At 54.5% G+C, this 20,928-nt stretch overlaps 2 long non-coding RNA genes across 2 annotated transcripts in view; one reads left to right on the forward strand and one right to left on the reverse strand.

Annotated features, from left to right (window-relative positions):
- The window catches only part of LOC139805460 (uncharacterized), a 43,284-nt gene that overhangs the window by 11,453 nt on the left and 10,903 nt on the right, over nt 1-20,928 (forward strand). The window lies entirely within an intron of this gene.
- LOC139805464 (uncharacterized) overlaps nt 4,365-20,928 on the reverse strand; it is a 67,111-nt gene continuing 50,547 nt past the window's right edge. The window contains exon 2 of the long non-coding RNA XR_011729822.1: nt 4,365-4,440. This is a non-coding gene — a long non-coding RNA (uncharacterized lncRNA). The remainder of the gene's footprint in view (nt 4,441-20,928) is intronic.

Raw genomic sequence — 20,928 nt, forward strand, 5'->3', positions numbered from 1 at the left:
AGCCCTTCCAGAGCTGTTCCAGACTCTTTGGTCGCCACCATTCAGGTTGCAAAGTTTCAGTGTCCGGGCTGTCTCCTCCGGAGCTGAAGCCAAGCGCAGATTCCACCAGCGCTACCAGCCCCGGGGCCGGGTTTCCATGGTGAACGCATTTGGGTTCGGCACCTAAAAGCCCGGAGCTTTTGGGAAGTTTTTTTGGCCGGGACTGTGCCAGTTTGCCTGTGGCTCCTACGGGAGGAGGAGGAGGAGGTCCCGTGGCTTTCCCTGGAGAGCTGCCTGCCCAGCAGAGATGCTTTAGAGGCCTCTGACAGCCGATGCCTTGGGGACAGGCTCAGGAGCCTTGTTCTCACGGTGCTGGGGACTCCAACACACCCCCTGCCCCTGGGGGGGACCCTGAGCTGTGGGTCCCTCCTGGGATCTGTTTGTCCTCAGCCCAGTGCCTGTCCCTGGAAATGCATCTGCCCCCTGCCCCTTGTGCCTCCCGCTCGCTGCTGCAAGCCACAACCAACCTGGTTCAGTTTGCCCAGGGCTGGTTGGTTCTGACATGGGAAACTTTTAACCCAGCTGTTTATGCAGGGACTTTGCACTGGAGGAGCTGTAAGGTTGAACCTTCAAGGAAAAATGGGTGTGGGTGGTGGTGCCCACCCCACTGCTCTCCCTCCCTTTCTCCCTTTCTCCCTTTCTCCCTTTCTCCCTTTCTCCCTTTCTCCCTTTCTCCCTTTCTCCCTTTCTCCCTCTCTCCCTCTCTCCCTCTCTCCCTCTCTCCCTCTCTCCCTCTCTCCCTCTCTCCCTCTCTCCCTCTCTCCCTCTCTCCCTCTCTCCCTCTCTCCCTCTCTCCCTCTCTCCCTCTCTCCCTCTCTCCCTCTCTCCCTCTCTCCCTCTCTCCCTCTCTCCCTCTCTCCCTCTCTCCCTCTCTCCCTCTCTCCCTCTCTCCCTCTCTCCCTCTCTCCCTCTCTCCCTCTCTCCCTCCCTCTCCATCAGCAATGAGACACAAAAAACCCCAAACCCAAATCTTTAAAACCTCTATCTAGACATCCCATGCATTGCCTCGCTTGCAGAGGAGCTTTGGAGTTGCTGTCTTTGCCCTTCCTCAGGGGTGAATCTGCCCACCTGCCCTGCAAGGACATCTCCTGTGCCCTGGGAGCTCTGCTGTGCCTTGGCCTCTGGAATGCTCTTTTCATTGATGTTTTCTGAGAACAAAAAATGCCTGCTTTGTGTCCACTGCCCCTTTCTTTCCCCACGCAGAAGGGGAGGGAGAAAATGACTAAAATATTTTCTTGCAACAAAAGGCTGAGGGTGAATCTAGATCAGCCATTCTGATCCATTTAAGGCAAAATCTCCAGGGTTTTCAGCAGAGAAATTAAAACACTGGAGCTTTCTCTTTTCTTCAGAAGAACAAACAGGAGCGGTTACCACTTCCTCCAGCTCATAAACAAAACCAGCCCGATGTCTCCAAGAGAAACCCTGCCAAGAGACTTTCCTTCCTAATTGTTTGATTTTTTTTTTTGATTTTTTTTTTTTCACTTCTGATTAGTATTCGGGAGTGCCTGGCACACAAATGGGAAGTTTCAGGAACAGGCTGTAGATCTTGCTTCAAGCAGATCCTAGTCTTTTTCTTTTTTTTTTTTCTTTTTTTTTTTTCTTTTTTTTTTTTTCTTTTTTTTTTTCTTTTTTTTTTCTTTTCCTTTTTTTTCTTTTTTTTCTTTTTCCATCCTTTGCCCTCCTCCTCTGCCCCACTCACCCTCTCCCTCCCTCCCTGTCCTTCCTGCTTTGTTTTCCTTCATCTGCTGGACTTGGCTCCTTCCTGGCTTTGCAGTGATGTCTTTTGGCCACCAAACTCCAGCACTTGCTCTTCCTTTGGGAGCTTCTCTGCATGAGATGCATCGAGGCTCTGAAGGCTTTTGTTGCCCTGCGGTTCCTTTGCTTGGCTTCCAAGCTTTCCCTCTGCTCTTCAGAAGCAGCTTTGGCTGCAGCAGCTGCAGGGGCTTCACCTTTCCCCAGAGCAAAGAGCAGGTTGGCATTTGGACCCCACTTATTAAATGCCATGAAATAAGAGGGTGCAGGTGCCTCTGTGTCCTGCAGCGTGGGGATGGTGGCTCAGGTGGGGTTTGCTGCTCCCTCCCAGGTATCCTCTGCCTGCCCCAGCAGCCCCTTAACTTTGTCACCAGTGAAAATCCTTTCTGTGAAAGGACACAAAGCTCCAGCCAAGCTTGGAGGTCCTGGGAGGGGAGTCCTGCACGGCTGCTCGCTCTGTCACGGGACAGTGACTCACTGAGATGGTCCCCAGGGCAGCAGGGAAAAGCAACTTGGGGCTTTTTGGTGCTTTGCTTTGCTTTTTTTTTGCCTCTGACATCCCTGGGCAGGCAGCCTGGGGCTGGGGCTGCTGCCAGAGCTCCTGCCCAGGGACAGAGGGGCTGCTGCCCTCCTCCTGCTGGGTTCTGCAGCTTTCCCACATCCCGGGTTGTTTCCATGTGTAACATTGTTCTGAGCTCTGCTCTTGCATCATGTGCTGCAGATTAGGAAATCGGCAGCGATAATAAATATCACTGAATGAGTGGGTGTGGGCCCGAGGGGGGGGGAGAGAGAGGGAGAGGAGTGATTTGAAGGGCAAGGAAAACTGCTCCCCGTGGGCAATGCTCCTTTTGCAGGGAGGAGCTGAGCTTTTCCATCCTCTTTTTGCAGGAGGTGCCCGGGATAAGAACTCATTTGGTGTCTGTGCTTGCAAAGGCTCATCTGTGAAACTGAGGGGGATGTGGTGTCCCCCCCAGCATCCTTAGGTTGGACATTAGAAAGAATTTCTTTACCCAGAGGGTGCTCAGCCATTGGAATGGGCTGCCCAGGGAAGGGGTGGATTCTCCATCCCTGGAGATATTTCAAAAGAGCCTGGATGTGGCACTCAGTGCCATGGGCTGGGAACCACGGGGGGAGTGGAGCAAGGCTTGGACTTGATGAGCTCTGAGGTCCCTTCCAACCCAGCCCATTCTAGGATTCTATGATCCCCCCCAGCATCCCCCCTGCCCAAACATCTCCCTCCAGCCCTGCTGGGGACACAAGATCCCCGTTAGCTGTGACCTCTCCTTGAGTCCCTTCTGGGCCGAGGACCCAAATCCCTCCTCTGGAAACCAGTTTGTTGAGTGTCTGGTGCCCCTGGGAACACACAGCTCCGACTCTGTGACTCAGCCTCAGTTTCTTCATCCCCAAACCAACCATCAGGTCTCGGGCTTTTCTCACACTTCCCCTTCCATCCTTTCCGAGGGTTTGGGAAATCCCAGACAGACTGGGGCTGGAAACTCCTCTGGGCAGGCAGGGGAAGAGCCTTTTGCTTCCGTTTGGTTTGCTGCTGTGTTTTGTTCAAGAGGGAAAACTGAGGCTCTGAAAAGATTTAAAAAAGAAATAATTCGTCCCAAGTCACGTAGGGGAAGAGCTGTGCTGGGGGAGCAGTTCCTGGCCGGGCTCAGCTTGTTCTAAGGCTCTTAGCACGGTGTCTGAGCAGGGGGTGAGGGATATTCCTCGGGGGCAGGAAGATATTATCCCCTTTTAGAGAGGGGAAAGGCGGCTAATGCAGCGCAGAAGGATTAGGGCTGGGATTTTCTAAAGCCTCCTGGTTAAGAAGGCTGGGACTTGCAAGTCACTTAAGTTACTCAAGAGCCCACGTGGAACATTGCTGGATGGAGCAGAAGCTTCAGCTCAGGTCTGGGGGGCACCAGGAACTCCGAGGACTTTTTCCTCCTTGACTTTCACCTGTCGAGGTTTCAATTTTATTTTTTTTTTTTCTTCTGTTTTTTTTCTTTCCTGATGTTTACACTGTGCCAGGAGATGCTGTGGCACAGGGGGTGATAAGCAAATCTTTTAAACCAAAGTTCAGGCAAATAGCTGGGTCCCTGTGGAGGCAAAGGGAGCAGCTCTGATGCTCTTTCTGCTTGGGGGGCTTTGTGGCATCTCCCCTCATCATCTCCCCTCCCTCCTGATCTGTTGTGGCCATTGCACTCTTGCTCAATTCTTCTCACAGAAAGTCTGCTTCTTGTAGGTGCTGTTTTTGTATCTCTGGACTTTTTTCACATGGAAAAAAGCCACCTTTTATTACTTTCAGGACTGTTCTGTGCTTTTTCTTTTGTTTTCCCCAGCTTGTTTGTGCTCCAGCTGAGCCGAGGCATCAGAGCTGTGTGTGCAGCTCTATCAGGGAGCAAACCTGAAAGCAGTTTGTAGCATGGGTTGGGTTGTTTGGGTTTTTTTTGCAGCTGGGTGATGGGAATAGCTGGGCAGGGAGCACCCTCAGCACAGCCAGCTCCCCTCGGGCCTGGGAAGTGCTTTGCCTTGGGGGTATTGAGGATGGGAATGGTCCAACCAGTCATTTCCAGGGCTGGGAGGGTTTGGACTTTTTTTTTTTTTTTTTTTTTTTTTTTTTTTTTTTTTTTTTTTTTTTTTTTTTTTTTTTTTCCCAGCCTTTTGCCGGGGTGGGTGAGAGGAACCAGCTGCTTCTGGCAGCCCTGCAGCTGGATGCCTGGCAAATAACTTCAGTTTGCCCAGGGAAACACCCCGAGGGGCAGAGCATCCTGCAGCCAGGAGGGGGAGAAGAGCGCTGGGGTCGAGCTGCCTGCGTCAGAGCTGTGGGGGTTTTTCTGATGTTTTTGGCACCCCTTGCAGCCCTTGGAAGGGGGATGCTGTGATGTCAGTACAGGTAGAGTGTGAGCTCTGTGCTGACCTCCCCTTCTTGGCCAGGGCTTCTCCCCATGCTTATAAAACCTGCTTGCTCCAGCTCCTGCAGCTTGTTCCAAGAGGGTTTGGCTGCTCTGGGGAGATGTGAGTGTTACAAGACAACAGGGAGCCTGGATGGGGGAGCTGGAGGGGGCTTCCTACCCTTCATGGGAAGCCCTTCCCCAGCTCAGCCCTGTCCCTCTTTGGAGCAGGGAGCTCAGCTCCGTGCTGCTTCCCTGGATGAGGGGTCTGTTTTGGTGACACATCTACCAAGTGACTCCTTATTCTTCTTGCAGTGTGGAGCATCCATCCCCGTGCTGGTGGGAAGAGGCTGTGTGTGTTTCCACACCATCCCAAGGCCAGGGCTTGCTGCTGGGAGGGCCCTGAGTGGCCTCAGATGTTCTGTTTGTGAGTGGTGATGGCAAAAAGCTCAAGGTCAGGACCATCAGGAAAGTGATTTCAGCAGGGAACCCCCTCAGAGCTGGACCCTGCTCTTGGTTCCTCCCTTGGATGTGGCTCCTCTCCAGCCCCGGGTGGGAGTTTTGTGACAAACATCTGATCACTGGGTTTGGTTGGTTGGTTTTTAATCCTCCTGATTGCCTGCACTCAGAACATCACCTCCTGGGTTGGGTTTCTCTGTGCTCCAGGGTTTGCTGCCCAAAAATGCCTCTGCTCCTCTGCAGACCTCCTGGGCTGCCCTGCTCCTCAGGAGCAGCTCTGACAGAGGATTCCTGGTTAATCAGTTGTTCAGGGAGGGTTATAAACAACCTCTGGGGCTCTTTAACACCTTCTGCTGATGTGCTCCTTGCCCTTCAGGACACATTCCTGTCTGTCTGCTGCAGCCTCCCCACCCCCTGGAGCCCTTTCTCAGCTCCTGCTGCTGGATGGGGCTGGGATGGTGCTCAGCACCCTGGGGACCTCACCTGCTGTGCCAGGATTCCCAAACTCCTGGAGAGACCCAGCAGGAGCTGTGAGAGGGCACGTGAAGGACACTGAGGCTCTGATGCTCCTGTGCTGTGCCCTCCCCATGCTCCGCTCATCCCCAGGAGCTGGGGGTGGAGTTGCTGGGGGAGGTTTTAGGGTGTCAGCAACCACCCCAAAGGGCAGGTCCAGGAATGGGGATCTAGCACTGAAGGTTTCCTTGTCCACCAGGTTGATGCAGGAACAGACCCAGCTCCCACCTGCCAGGAGATGAGTCCTGGCCCCATGGTTTAGTTGTTGGCTGTGGTGTTGGTCAGAGGTTGGACTGGATGATCTTGGAGGTCTCGTCCAACCTAAAGATTCTGTGATTCTGCTCCCTGCCCGGTGGAGGGGAAAAGTCCTGTGCTGTGCTGTGCTGGTTCTGGTTCTGGTGTCTTCTCCTTCTGGTGGTTGGGATGTGGTGAGCACCTTTCCTCCTCCTCCTCTGGGGAGCTCTCCTGGCTGAGCCAACAGGGCAAGGACAGAACCTGTTCCCCTCTCAGCCCTGCCCTGCAGCTCCCTTTCATCTCCAGTCCTGGGATTTCCCCTCCAGTTTCTGCCTCCCCCTGCCTGCCCCCTTCCCACCATCAGGGTAATTAAATATTGCCCTGGTGTTTGCTGAGGGGAGATAACTGAGTGTTTGCTCTCTGCACACCAAGGACGTGGGCAGCCCATGCCCACCAGACAGGGCACAGGGTGACGTGTGACATCAGGTGGGGTGGCAGAGCTCTTCCCATGGGACACACCTGGTGCCTGGAGCAACCTCTGCCCTCTGGATAAGCTCCTGCCATGACCTGGGTCCAAGGAAAAGTCTGGCTGTGAGAGGAGGCTCTGCCTCTTTTCCCCCTTTTACGTAGGTTTTCTTCTTTTCTTGTTCTAAGCTGCTCTTTCAAAAAAAAATTTTTTTTTCTTTTCTTTTTTCCCTGAAGCTTGAGGCTGTTGGTGGATGCTCACCCAAGTTCAGGACAGCAGAGCTGACCAAGTGCTGGTGTCCCCACTGTCCCCTTGCCCATGGTGGGCAGCACTTGGCTCTGGGTGGAGGAAGCAGAACCCAAATGTTTCCCATGGGCAAGGCTGGGGCAGATGAGCTGGGAGCTGCCAGGTGCTCCCTGCTGGATCCTGGCCTCTCTCTGCTGGATCCTGGCCTCTCTCTGCTGGATCCTGGCCTCCCTCTGCTGTGTGCTGAAGGTTGGTGGTTTCTCTGCCCCTGTGGAATGGTCCCAGTGCCCCATAAGGACCAGGAGCTGGAGACATGGGCCAGCTCCTTCCTCTGAGAAGTGGTGACAAGACACTGGCAGCCAAACTTATCATTCCCAGACCCATCCTTGATCCCTGGGGATGGGGCAGGGGAGATGCTCCGTGTGCCAGAGGAGCCCAGCTTCCCTTCCCCCATCCTGCTCAACCCATGGATGCTGAGGAGGGGGAAAAAAAAAAATAAATCCCAAAGCCCCTGAAATCCTGTCCTGGTTTTTCCTGCCCTGCTCGGATCAGGGTTCAAGCTCCTGGGAATGAAAGTGAAGCTGCTCCCCCTGGAGCTCTGCTGGGCTGGGCTGGTGTCCCCAGCTGTGCCACCACACACCTCTTGTTTGCTGTGCCTGGGGCAGGGCTGGTGGCACAGGGACTGGTGCAGGTGGCCCTGGCTCTGATGCTTTGAACACCCTGGGGCTGGAGAGCTTCGTGTCTGGACAGCACCGAGGGGCTTGGAAACCTGGGGCTGCTCCTAAGCAAAGAGACAAGTCAGGTCTTGGGTCCCAGGAGCTCTGAACCCAGGAGGTGGGGTTTGCCTTGCAGAGGGCTTTGGGATCCTCTGGGGTGATGAGCCAGATGTCAGGGCTGGATTTAAGGCTTCAGGCTGGCTGTGAAAGCCAGAAACAAGGTCCTGTAGTAGAAAGCTCAGAAGAAAGAAAACTCCCAAATTATGATTTCTGGATCCTCTTTACTGTTAGGGATTAGGAGTCCAATTCCTGCAGCTCTCCAAGGCTGCCATGAGCTCAGCCATAAATTAAAATTGCTGCAGAACCCAACGCTGCTGCCAGAGCTCTCTGAGCCTGGATGCTGCTGGGCTGCAGATGTCCTTGCTTCACCTTTACACAGTTGAGGGGGGAAAAAAAAACCTTTTATACTTGGCTAGGGAAGATGGTCTGAACATCAAAACACTGAGCTGGTGCCCTGTGAAACCCATCATGGAGCTGGGGGTCCCCAGCCTGGCCCCCTCCCCTGGCAGTGCTGGATGCTCCCTGTGCCATCACTGAGGCCACTCCTATCTCCCCAGCTTTTCAGTTTTTTCCCAGTTAAATCCCATTTCTCTGCCATGGCACCACCACATCTCCTGTGATGCCAGGGCTGGGGGGCTTTCCTTCCCACAGCTTTCCTCTGGTGTGGAAAGGAGCAGGGGCACAGCTGGAAGCTGTAAGCCTGAGCTCCCTTGGTCCTTCTGCAGCTCCAAGGAGCTCAGAGCTTACCCATGGTGAGCCCATAGCATCCCCTGGGTTGTGTTTGGGGGGATCAATGCCTTGGGTGAGCACTGGGGGTGCTGGGGGACAAGATCCCAGCTTGGTGCAGCCACTTGGGAGGGTGCCAGAGGCTCCCCCAGCATCATCCCAGCACTTTGGGATGAGGGCAGAAGCCCCACCAATGATTCCTCAGAGCTGTTTGGTACCTGACCACCCCCAGCAGCCCTGGCAGGGAGGTTGCAGGTTGCCTGGGCTTCTTTTTGTCTTCCTTTCCTGAAGCTTGGGTCACCTCTGGAGCTGGCTCAAAGCTCCTCGATGGACACTGCAGGGAAAGGGAGGAGGAAATGAAACATTGGGGGGGCTGGGACAGCACCCTGAGAGCTGCCAAAGACCCCGGGCTCTGCTGGGTGGCTCAGGGGTCTCCTGGGGGGAGGCAGGAGAAGGAAGAGTTTTCATTTAACCCCCAAGAGGCAGCAGAAGCCTCAGATGGGGTGTGGGATGCAGTCAGACCCCTCTCATTTGGGATGGGGGATGGGGACCAGGTCACTGCTGTCACAGGTGCTGTGGAGCTTTAGATGGAAAATAGTTTGGTGCTGGCTTTATGTGGCTCCTCCTCCTCTCCCTCGGGCTTTGACAGAGGCTTTGATGACTCTGAGAAGTTTGGGGATGTTTCTGAGCAGATGTCACAGCTCAGGGGGGGCTTGTCCTGTCCTGTATGGTCCATGTGCACTGCCCCTCTCTGTGGCACAGCAGGGAGTTCTGCAACCTCATCCTGATCACAACCTCATCCTGATCACAGCTTCATCCTGATCACAACTTCATCCTCATTTAGTTTTTTCTTAAGATTGGAGATCTTGGTGGAGTGCCCTGCAATTTCACTTTTGGTTTTTTTTTTTAGTGACTTTATAATTCTCCTTTCAAACTCATGTTTGAAAACACAGCCCTGGTGTTTCAAAAGCCAGAGAGGAAGTAAATAGGAAGGCAAAGAAAGTTTTCTCCACATTCAACTCTCAGGATTTTTATTTTTTTTTTTTTAAACCTGTCTCATGCTTTTCAGAGAGCAATGGCTTCAGGGAGTGCCACAATTCCCATGCACTGGTGCTGCCTGCTATTGATGTTGGGTCATCCTGCAGATCCCTAATGAAGATGAATTGATCTGAGTGCTGTTCCTGCTGCAGCTTTAACTTCCCTTTCATGCCCCAGAAGTTCCCAGGTGGTTAGGAAGGCCTTGGGAAGGATGCTCCTGTGGCTGGGCAGTGTCAAAGAGGTTGCTGGCAGGAGGTGACACATCCATCAGAGGTGTCTGTCACCTCTGCACCATCCCCGAACCAGAACCTCTTGGTGGTTGGGTATTTGCTCACTGAGGTTGCTCTGCTCTAATCATGGCCTGGCCTCTCTCCCCCCAAAAAATCTCTCTGGGGATTTTCTCTGCTGAAGCAGTAGGTTCCAGCTCAGGGGATTAATGTCCCCAGGAGCGTGGGGCTCTGCTGCTGGGTGTGTGAGCCTGGCTCACCTCTCCCTGCTCCTTCCTGGGGGCAGAGAGATTTTTTTTGGGGGGGGGTTTGCTCTGAGCCACGTGAACAGCCTGGCTGGCACTGGATGATTAAATTAGTTCTGAGGAGACCAAATCCTGGATTAGTGGAGCCGTTTGCCACGCTGGAAGCGGAGCCCTGCTAATTAGGTTTATGTAATGAGCTGAGGGGGAGCTGGGGATGCTCTGCTGGGTGGTGGGGAACCACGCTGGGCTGGGCTTCTGCAACTGAAAATAATTCAGAAAGCCTTGCAAAGCCTTGCTTCCAGCAGCACTGAGAAATGGGAGCTGTGGCCCTGCCTGCCTGGAAGGGCTCCAGGAAAGCTGGGGAAGGACTTTGGACAAGGGGGAAGGGTTTCAAACTGGCAGAGGGGAGATTGAGGTTGGACATTGGGGTTCAATTCCTCACTGTGAGGGTGCTGAGCCCCTGGCCCAGGTTGCCCAGAGAAGCTGTGGCTGCCCCATCCCTGCTTGAAGGTTGGATGGGGCTCAGAGCAACCTGGGCACCAGGTGCCCATGGCAGGGAATGGCACTGGAGGAGCTTTAAGGTCCCTTTTGACCCAAACCAGTGGCTTTTCCTCTCCCTTTACTACCCTTTCATTCCCTGGGACCACCCTGAGGGGGCAGACAGGGACAGCTCAGCCCCAGCTCCCCTTGGCACAGTGCAAGGGGGGGGATCCAGGATCCTGGAGAACCAATCCCTGTGGGCAGGGCACATCCCAGGAGCTGCTGCACATGGCACAGCCTTTTCCTGCTCCTGGCTCTCCGTGCACATCCATCCCCTGCTCCTGGCTCTCCATGCACATCCATCCCCTGCCCTATCCCTGGGTGTCCTCCCCCTCCCCAGCAGCGCCGCGGAGCTTTGATCTGCTCCGAGTGATTAAAATCATATCATCCAGACTGACAGCTTAATATACCTCAGCCAGGCTGGGCTAAATTAGTTGTGTCTGTCTTGCCAAAGCTGCAGAAATGCTTTCTGACAGCTACAGGCACTTGATACATTGATTTTTCTGGTTTTTCCCCCCCCCGTGCTATAGTGTCGGGGTTGCCTTTGCTCTGTGCGGGGCAGCTTCCCCCAGTTCCATCTCAGCTTCTCCATCCCTGCTGGAGTTGAGCTGGTTTCTGTCTCTTGAGTGGAAACAGCTGCCCTGGAGCCGTGTCCAGGCTCTGTGTGGGAGGGGGCTTGGAACTTGCCTGCAAAATCCTTCCTGCCAAAGCTCCTGCCTGCAGGACCCCGTGTCTCTGGATGGAGGTGTGTTTGGGTGGCTCTGGCTTTGGGCTGAGTTTTTCTTTCTTGAAAGCCATGTGCTGGCTGAAGAGGGAGCAGCAGGATGGGGCCAACCTCACCCTGGGACCAAGAGGTGTCCTGAGCACTGGGCAGCTTGGCCTGGGGCTGGTCCCAGCTCCTATCAGGACTCTGGATTGATGCTGTTGCATCGAAGCTTCTCCTTCAGCTCTGGTCCTGCCCTGGAAACCACCCCTGAGATGTTAGGTTGGACAACTCTGTCTCTATGGCTCACCAGAGATGCCTTTCCCAGCTCATCCCAGTGTCCCCAGTGGTGGGGAGGTCACCTCTTCCCAGTGGCAGCTCCGGAGATGCTGGAGGCAGAAGGACAGGAGCTGACATCAGCTGGAATTAGGGGACAGCTGAGCCTGGGACCAGCCTGGCAGTGTTGGCAGAGGTAACCAACACCTCAGGGTTTTCTGGGGTTCTGGAGGAGCTGATGCCTTTCACATCCCCAGGGATGCTCCAGGCTTCCCCCCCCACCTGGGAGCTGCAGCTGTTTTGGGGTGAAACGTGGCACTTTGGTGGTTCCTGAGCCCAGCAGAGGAGGAGCAATCAAAACCCCTTTGAGGCTCTGCTGGCAGGGAAACTCTGCCATGGAATTACAGTTGTGGCCCAAATTTCCCCCCGGATTTTCTTGCTGTGAGACAAGGGGCATCCCCTTGTGCAGGAGGCTCCTGGGTGGTTTGATCAGAGAAGGAAAATAAGATTAGGGATCCACTTTTAACCAGCCCTTCTCAGCCAACTTGGAGAAAGTGTTCTCCTTGCCAAGAGCTTAAAGAAGGAGAAAAAAAAAAGAAAAAAAGAAAAAAAAACCCAACAACCCTTCATAATTGCCACATTTAGAGGAAGGAATTCTAAATAAAAAGTTAATCTTCTCCAAGGATTAGCAAAAGCATGCGGCGTCTTGTCAGATGTGGAAGCAAAGCAGGGGCCTTAATTTTTTAAGACAAGGGAGATGGTTCTGTTGGAGGCTCTGGGCTGTGTGCTGAACAGGTCAGCCTTGCAGGGTCACCTGAGGGAGTTGGGCTGTTGTTGGGTTGTTGGGGAAGTTGGGTTGTAGGGGAAGTTGGGTTGATGAGGAGGTTGGGCTGTTGGGTTGTAGGGGAAGTTGGGTTGTTGGGGAAGTTGGGTTGTTGGGGAAGTTGGGTTGTAGGGGAAGTTGGGTTGTTGGGGAAGTTGCATTGTTGGGTTGTAGGGGAAGTTGGGTTGTTGCTCTCGGGCTGTGTGTGGCCTTGCAGGTGGCTGAGCTGCCTCCTTCAGCCCTGGCTTGGGTGTGAATAACTTATTTTGGGCAGAGAATCAGTGCTGTGGCCACGTGTGAGGGGCTGGGATGCTGCTCTGTGCCAGGCTCTGCTGTCCTCTTGGAAAGAGAAGTTCTGCAGCTTCTTTTCAGCCCCAGGAAGGAAGAATTTAAATGTTTTAAGGGCAGTGGTGGAGTCCCCATCCCTGGAGAGGTTTCCAATCCCTGGGGATGTGGTGCTGAGGGACATGGGGTGGGGGTGGCCTGGGCAGTGCTGGGGGAAGGGTTGGATTTGATTATCCCAAGTCTGTTTTCCACCCAGAATGGTTCTCTGAAGGTCTGGGGGTTGAGCTTTCTGATCCCTGGAGGTGGGGAATGAAAAGCTGCTGTTCCCAAAGCTGCTGTTCCAAATGAAAAGCTGCTGTTCCCAAAGGTGGGAGCTCTGCTGAAGCTCCTGTCTTTATTTCCCTGGATGGTTTGAACCTGCCCTGTGTCCCCTCGTTCCCTCTCAAAATAAAGCAGCAGCTCATCTCAGGTTTGGTTCCTGCCCTCTCTGTGTCTGGTTGCAGGTGATGTGTTTGCAGTTTCTCAGTAATCTGCTCCATCTCCCCCTCAGTGCTGGCAGAGCCACACACAGACCCTGGGCTTGGCTTTTGAAACAGGGATGGAAGTTGGCTGGGATTGACTGGGAGCTGCTGGGAGGTGGGAATTGTCCATCTTCCCCTCCATGGCCCAGCCAGGCAGGATGAGCAGAAAAGCAAAGAGCTCAGGGGGAGTTTCCTTTGCTGTCCCCAAAGCCCTGAAGCTGGCTCAGCATCCCTGGGACTCAGCACTGCCCTGGCCACTCCCTGAGCTCTGGTTTATTTAATATTTTCTGTTCTGGGTGAGTCCTGTTTCTTTATTCTGGATGCTGAGCTGGGAACACCACAGGGGGAACCGTTCATCCCCGTGGTTTCCGTCCCTCTCCAGCACTGCACACCGGGCAGCCCTGGCCTGTGATTTATGTTTATTTACTGTGTTTATTCACTATTATTTACTGATTTCCACCGGTGTGTCAGATGAAAGTTCAGGTGTGCTGGGTGCTGGGGTGGATGCTCAGACACAACCTGTGCCTGCTGGGGGGGAGCTGTGTCCAGGGAAGACCCCTCGGAAGATGCTTTTGCTGCCAGTCCCTTCCACCTGAGCCCTCCTTGGCAGGGCAGAGGCTCTGTGACTGCAAGAGGTTAAAACTTTGCCCCTGTGTTTACTTTAGTTTGGCTGCCACGCTGCATAATAACCTGTCAGCACTTCAGGTGGGGATTTATTTGTGCATTAAAAATTGCCTGGGGCGGGCGGATGCAGACACTCTGCAGCATGCTGGAAAATGTGCCTGCAGCAGAAAAACAGCCTCTCCAAATATTTCACCCTTTTAATAAGTGCATTTAATTAAAGTCATATAACTTTTTTTTTTTTTATTATTATTATTAAAAAAGAGGGAGGGGGGGGAAGGGGAAAAGAAGCGGGGCCTGCTGAGGCTGCAAGCAAAGGCTGGGATACAAAGAGGGGGTTTAAATGTGAGTATTTAATGGAAAAGTCATCAGCAACATGTTGTGTTTCTCCTTATTTCCCAGCCTCGCTTTTGATTGTGGATAGAAAGTTGATGGGAGTTCCTGGGTTTCCAGACTGCCTTTGCTCTCCCTTTCTCCCTCCACTTCCCTTCTCTTGAAAAGTTGCAGAATTATGAATTTTTCCAAAGCCAGTTGCCAGGGGATGTTGCTGTTGGATGGACTTGGACTTGCAATCTCTTTCCTGTTGCTCTTTAACTGTCTCCTTCTTTAAATGGGAGCCGGGTGAATCTTTAAGCCCCTGCTTTTATCCCGCAGAGCTCTGCAGAGCAGGTTCGTTTTCCAGTCCCTCTGGAGGAGGAATGGGGAGGGGCTTTGGGAAGGGGGCAGCGAGCAGGGATGATTCTTCACAACCCATCCCTGGGAGGATGCTTATCCCCTGCTGTGGGCACGGGTGGTTGGGGTCCCCCGTGGTCCTGAGTGTGCCCACCCCACGCTGAGGTCCTGTTTGTTTTGGGTGGGATTGCCTTGTCCCTATCCCAGCTGGGGTTGCTCTTTCCTGGGGGAGCTCTGCTCTGCTCACTCCCCAGGGCTGGTCCTGCCATGCTGGGGCTCTGCCTCTGCCAACCCCCCCTGTAACAGCCCCCTGGCTGGGTCAGGATTTCAAAGCTGTGCTGAGATAGGCCAGTTTGATCAAATTCCAGGCAGGGAGGTGCTGAGAGATTCTCCTTGCACAAAGAACCTTTATCCCCAGGCAGGTGGCATTAGGATGAGATGCTCTCCCCCACGAGGGCTGAGTTCCCTCTGCTGTGGGCACACAACACAACAGAAAGTTTCAGGGATAATTCTGCATTATTTTTTCTCCTCCATTATTTTAAACTAAGGAAAAAGAAGAGATGGGAGTGACCCCTTTTAATAGCTGATGTTCTGGAAATAGGGGCAGCTGTGGAGCTGCAGGATGGTCTCAGCTGTCCAGCTGGAAGGGGACCCGGGTAACAGTGCTGGGAAGAGAAGGAAGTTGGTACTTTTTGCCTTCCCTGTGCAATGGGACAGGCACTGACATGTGTCCCCTTGCAGCTGGAGCTGGCAGGGGGGTGGCTCCTGCCTGAGCCAGCTTCTTCAGCTTCTGACTGTCCAGACTTAGGGGCCAGGGAAAAACCTGATGACTTTGTTTTGGGTGGCTGGGAGGTCCCTGGCAGGTCGGCTGCTGCTGCAGGCACAGGGGGAGCATTAATGACGTTCCCTGGGGTCACAGGGAGCTCCCCAAAGGGCAGGTGTCATGGCCAAGGTTGAGGCTTTTGCAGGAAGACACAGGACGGGGCTGCCGTGGGGCGGGAGCCTGCAGCCGCTCTCGGGTCCTCGGGCAGTCACCAGATCTCATCCCAACCCTAAATCCAGGTCATATGAATCTCTATTTTTCTTTTCCTCTCCCGCCTGAAGTCCGCTCTATTCATTGCTGTTTCAAACGAATGAACCCTCTGTAAAGGAGCCTTGCATTCCTCCCTTTAATCTGAGGCAAGCATGGCCTGGCAGCAGCTCCTCAATTAAGCCGAGTTGCTCTTGCCTTTCATTCCCCATCCCCTGACATCCTAATTGGAGGTGCTGTGCCCTGCCTGCTGCCTGGGGGACACTCAGATGCCTTTGGTGGGGGGCACAGGGTCAGTGCATGGCCACGAGGAATGGATTTGCCATCGAGGGGCTGCAGGCAGCCTTGCCAAGCTGCTCCCTGCCACTGCTCCCTCCCTTTTAGTTTCTTTTTCTGGCAGAAGGAAGAAATTCCCTTTTTCGTGGCACTGAGTTAATTCAGCCTCTCCACAAAGTGTCCCTTTTGTCAGGGTGCTGGGGATGGATGTTTCCCTAAGGAACTTCCATGGAGAGGAGTTTTGGGGTGCCCATGGGGGGGAGATGGAACACGGTTTAATGCTGTGGGGGCCAAACCTCCCAGTGCTCCCAGTTGGGCTACCTAGCTTTGACTGGGCTGGGGTGGAGAGAGGACTGGGACAGCTGAACCCTGACTGAGCCAGGGGGGATGCCAGAGCTGGCAGTGTCTGCAGCCTGGTGGGCTCTGGGTTTGGGTGCTGCCTCCCCCCCTGCCCCACACACCCAGCTGCTGCTACAAGGATTTATTACCCAGCCTGCAGGTGCCAGGTGAGCTCTGCTGCTCCATAAAACACAGGCAGGGGCAAGGAAAACACAGCCCTGCCAGGTCTGGCAGCCCTGGGTGAGGGGAAGGGTCCTTCTCCTTCACCCCAGCCAGGTCCTGTTGCCATCAGTGCCCTCATGGGGAGCTTCTTCCCACCTGGGATTGAGCAGGACAGGAGGAGAAGATCCGTGGGCTGCAGGTGAGCACAGGAGAGGGTTTCCCAGAGCCCCCCCCTCCTCTCCCTGCTGTGCTGTGCTTGGGGCAGGGTTGGGGATTGGTTTGGTTTGCAGGGTTGGGAATGGTTTGGTTTTTAGGCTCTGGGATGGTTTGCAGGTTCCTGTTCTAAAAATCACTCGTGGGAGTGGGGTGGGTGCTGCCAGCACCCTGCAGCTTGCATGGCTGCACCCTGTTCCCTTCCCCTTCTGGCCACCTCCAGGCTGGGAGGGGGATTTTCCTCCTGGAGGGGATGTGCTCAGGTGATGGGCAGACACTCCGGGGGTTCCTCTCCAGCTGCTCCACTCTGTCTTAGGATCAGCGATGGCTTCGCAGCCCATTTATTTATTTACCCGAGGCGGGGAATATCTGGGGAGAGAATATTTTGGCTCCTGGGCGGGGGGGGGCAGGCAGGGATGAGGCTCGGAAGACATTGCTGTTGTTTTTTTTTACTGTGTGTGTTTTGTTTTCCATCCCGATGAGCAGGAGGGGTCTGGGGGGCGTGGGTGGTCACGGCGGGACGGGAGCAGGGCCCACGCTGCAGGTAGGGACACGCAGCTGTGCCGTGGGGTGAGGAAAGCATCCAGATGTTCCTGGAATTCCCAAGCCGGGTCGGAAGCAGCGGCGAACAGGATGCGTCAGGCTGGGGGGGGGTGTGGGAGGTTGCCAAGAGGTTGCCAGAAGGGAGAGAGGTTCGGTTTCTGCCCTTCCGACGGCTCCGGTGCTTCCCCCCGGGGCGTGCTGGCTCCGGGAGGAGTTTTGCGGGAATGGCTGCGGGATGCGGGATTGCGGAAGGTGTCCTGGGCGCCCAGCACAGCCCGAGGGCATCGCAGGGGGGGCCGTTCCCCTCCCCATCCCGTGATCTCTCTGCTCTTTTATTCGTGTGTGGCTTCTCCTCTTGGTTCCCAGACCGATTTTTCAGGAAACTAAACCGCAGTCCTGCAGCTGGAGGAGCACCGCTCCTCTTCCCTGGGGTCCCGAAAGCAGGGAATGTCGTGAGCTGGGGCAGGGGGTGCCGTGGTGGGGAGGGGGTTAATGCAGGTCCCTGCCTGCCCGGGAATGTGCCCCGGGGTCGAGGTGTGTGACTGATTCCAGCTTCATCCCAGGAGGTGATGCTCTGGCTCTATCATCTCAGCCTGGGAGGTGAGCAGGATCCAGCTCTGCCAAGCTGAGCACAGCCAGGTGGAAATCCTGCAGGCAGCAAGAATCTGCTCTGCCCTGCTCCTGGGTGCTGCCCCTGGGCAGGGTGGGCCCTGTGTGGGCCCGGGGGGGGGTATGGGGCTCCAGAAATGTGTTTGGCCAAAGCCTGAGCTTGGGAGAGTTTTCCTGAGTACCTCAGGGAGCACGTTCGAGGTCCCTGCCAGGAAGTCAACATCTGCACAGCTGAAACTTGGCAGGAAAATTTAAAATTCATGCGTGTTCCCTGAGGTGAGAAGAGAAAGTTCCTGGATCTGCTGATCTGACTCTGCTCTGTCCCCAGGCCAGGATGGAGCAAGAATGAAGTCTGTGCAGCCGAGGGACAGGGGACAGGGCAGGGTCACAGGCTGGTTTGGGGTCTGGGTGTCCTCCTGCCTCACGGGATGGAGTTCCTGCTCAGTTTCAAGCAGTGATGGGTTCTCCTGATGGCTGAGAGGTGACAAATCATGCTGAACATCAGCAGCTCGGGGCATGGGGAGGTTTTCTGCTCCAGCAGTGATGGAGAGAAGTGGCTTGGTGAGACAGCCTGGATGTGTTACCAGCTCTTGAGCCATGGGAGTCCCTCAGAGGGTCCCTGGGCAGGGCTGGGGCTCTCGGGTGCTGCAGGGGAACTGTGGTTCCAGCCAGGGCTCTTCTGCATGTAAAGGGGGCAAGAAAAGCTCAGCCTGGCTCTCAGGCTGGGGCAGGGAGAGATTGTGGTGCCATTTCAGGCTCCCTGTGCTTACTCAGAGGCTGGGGACCCCCGGGGTGATGCAGGGTGCCAGAGCAGCACCTGTAACACCCCTTGGGCTCTCACCAGGAGGCTGCTGGCCAAAACAGGCTCTGGGTGCTACAAACCAGGTGTGAAAAGACTGCAAAGCTGTCCCTGCTGTCCAGTGCAGAACTTCTTCCTTCCCCGATCACCATTTCCATGGATTTCGTATGAAAAAAGGCAGCTTGGTCCCTTGTTATCTTAACCAGGTAAGGGCAGCTGGTCAATGCCCTCTGCTTGCAAGAGGTGATTTTTGTTCCTTGGTTGATCCCCTGTGGGACTTTGGGACAAGGATCTGGGCCCTGGCCCTGGCCAGGAGCTCGCCCGGGGTGGCAGGGGGGTTTGCAGCCAGAGATCTGCAGGCTGATAATCCTCCCTGAAACAGAAAATAAAAGCAGAACCGGTTGGACAGAAAGTGGAGTGACAGAGGGGGAGCAGAGGGGGCACCCGGGGTGTGCAGGGAGCTGGGGCTGCTCTCGGGTGAGCTCTGGGTTTGCCAGGAGAGCTCCAGCAGCTCCGGGATGGGTGAATGTTCTGGTTCCTGCTGTGATGGGCTGGGGCTAGAGCTGGGGCTGGGGCTGGTGGGAGAGCTCTCCTGGGCCCTCTGTGGGACTTAGGGTACCAGAAATCCATCATGCTGGCAGGTGAGCTGTGGAGGGGTGAGTCTTGCTGGGTCTAGGACAGAAATTATGACCTTCCCGTGCCTCAGTTTCCCCAGCTGTGTGACATGGACACTGCTGCTTCGTCAAGCAGGGAAAGGAGCTGGAGTTTAATTCCTTGCCCAAGGAATTAAACTCCCAACCTGAGGAGTTCCATGGTAAAGGTACCTGAAAGGGCTACAGGACAGCTGGTGGGGGACTTGGAGTGACAGGACAAGGGGAATGGTGTCACCCTGTCACCGAGATGGACATTGCTGCTCCTGGTGCCACTCAAGGAGCTGCAGCCTGGGGTGACCCAGGTGCCAGGATAAACAGAGAGGAATGACTTGGAACACCCGCTGGTGGCTTTTCCATCAGGAATGAAGTGGGATGCAGTAAAAGCCTGAGGCCTTTGGCCATTTCTGGGCTGTGGAGCAGTTTCCATGCTCTCTCTCTCCCTCCTGGTGGGCTCCTCACTGACCTGGTACAAGGACATCTTGGGGGCAGCTGTAGGAGACAGAATTTCCTTCATTTCCCCAAGTCCATCCCTCCTGGAGCTCTGGATCTGGGTAGCTCAGTCCCAGAGAGGATGAGAAAATACAGAGGAGCTTCTTGATCCCTGAAGCCACAGCTCCTGGCATGGAGGAGTTGGGGTGTCAGCAGGGTTTGCTCTGTCCCAGCTTGCCCGGAGAGGTGGGAGTGAGGGGACAATGCCATCTTTGTCCACTTCCTTGGGCCGGAGAGATGTCAGCAGGGAATTGTCCCATCCAGGAAAAATCCTCTTCCCTTTGGCTGCAGCCCAGGGAACCCCCGGGGCTGGTGATTTGGATGCAGCACCAGGGCTTGTGGCTTCTCCTCCTCTGCCTCTCGCTTGCCCTGCCAGCCTCTGCCTCTCCTGCCTGGTTTGTATTTTGGGTCAACCCCAAGAAAACTGAGTTTACTTTGAGCCTGGGTGGAGCCAGGCTGGTGGCTGGGGAGGAACTGTGCCCTCCCTGTTCACCTGCCTCCTCTGAAGGTTGCTGTGGGGTGCACCCAAGCTGCCCAGAGGGACCCCAGGATGTATGGGGTGAGCTCATCTGGCTCCTTATTTCGGGACCACCAGAGAGCTGCAGAGCACCTCAGGAATTGGGCTTTGGAGAGGGCAAAGGCAAATATTGAGAAATGTTCTGGGCTGGGGGGAGCTGGGCTTGGGGCTGGTAGCCACGGGGAAACCCTTTTGGGGTTGTCTTTTGGGGGGGAAGGACATTGAACTGGAGTTCTGGAGCTTCAGGAGGAGCAGCAGAGCTCTGGGGGGTTTGGACAGAGCAGCACCTATTCCTCTTCTTCCTCCCTTCATCTTTAAATACCACCCCGTGGATTTCAAGGAAAAAAATAAATGCTCTTAAAATGGCATCAATCTGTGGTGCCTCGAGGACTGTTTATATTTTTAGTGCTCCCATGGTTTTCCTGTGACAGCCCTTTTCATGCAAACATCAGTGCCTGTCTGGAGATGGATTAATTGGGCACAGACAGGGATTTTCTGGTTGGCTTTTGGGCAGTGGCACAGGGGATTTGGGGTCCTTTGCTTTGCTCTCCCATGGCACCCCCGACCCCATCCCAGTGGAGCTCCAGGTTTCCAGGCTCTGAGCTTGCTTGGGTGAGTTTTCCTCTCCTGGAAGTTCCACAATATCACCTGAAAATCCATTTCTCTGCTGAAATAAGTGAAATGCCCAGCAAGCTGGGGCATGGGGTGAACTTCAGGCAATCCAGGTTGGGTTTTGGTGGGTTTTTTTTTTGTTGTTTGTTTGGGTTTTTGTTTGGTTTTTGTTTTGTTTTGTTTGTTTTTTGGTTTTTTTGGGTTTTTTTTTTTTTTTTTTGGAGGTTTTAAGGACAGAAGGTGGCTCTGGGTATCTGCCTGCAGCCCAGCTCAGCAGCCCTGCTGCCAAACTCTCTTCTCCCTTTATCCCCGGAAAATGAACCAAATCTCTGGACTTCCAACTGAAAGGAAAGCTGGGAGATAAGTGTTAACTGGAAGGTTCCCCTTGCCAAATAGCCTGGAGACCCTTTCCTTCCTCCTCCCAACAGCTCCAGGTGTTAACTGCAGCTCTGTGAGCTGGGCTACTTAGCACATGCTGGGCTAAGTTGTTTTTTTTTTGGGTTTTTTTTTTTTAGCTTTATCACCAAAATAACTGCCTTGAACAATGTACAAACCCCTGCCTTGTAGTGAGGGGCTTCTGGCAGCTTCCATCCCTCCTCCTGATGTTGTTTCTCTGATCTCAGGCAATGTGGCTTCTCAGGG

Source organism: Heliangelus exortis, chromosome 20, assembly GCF_036169615.1.
Source record: "Heliangelus exortis chromosome 20, bHelExo1.hap1, whole genome shotgun sequence".
In the NCBI taxonomy this organism is placed as follows: Eukaryota; Metazoa; Chordata; class Aves; order Apodiformes; family Trochilidae; genus Heliangelus; species Heliangelus exortis.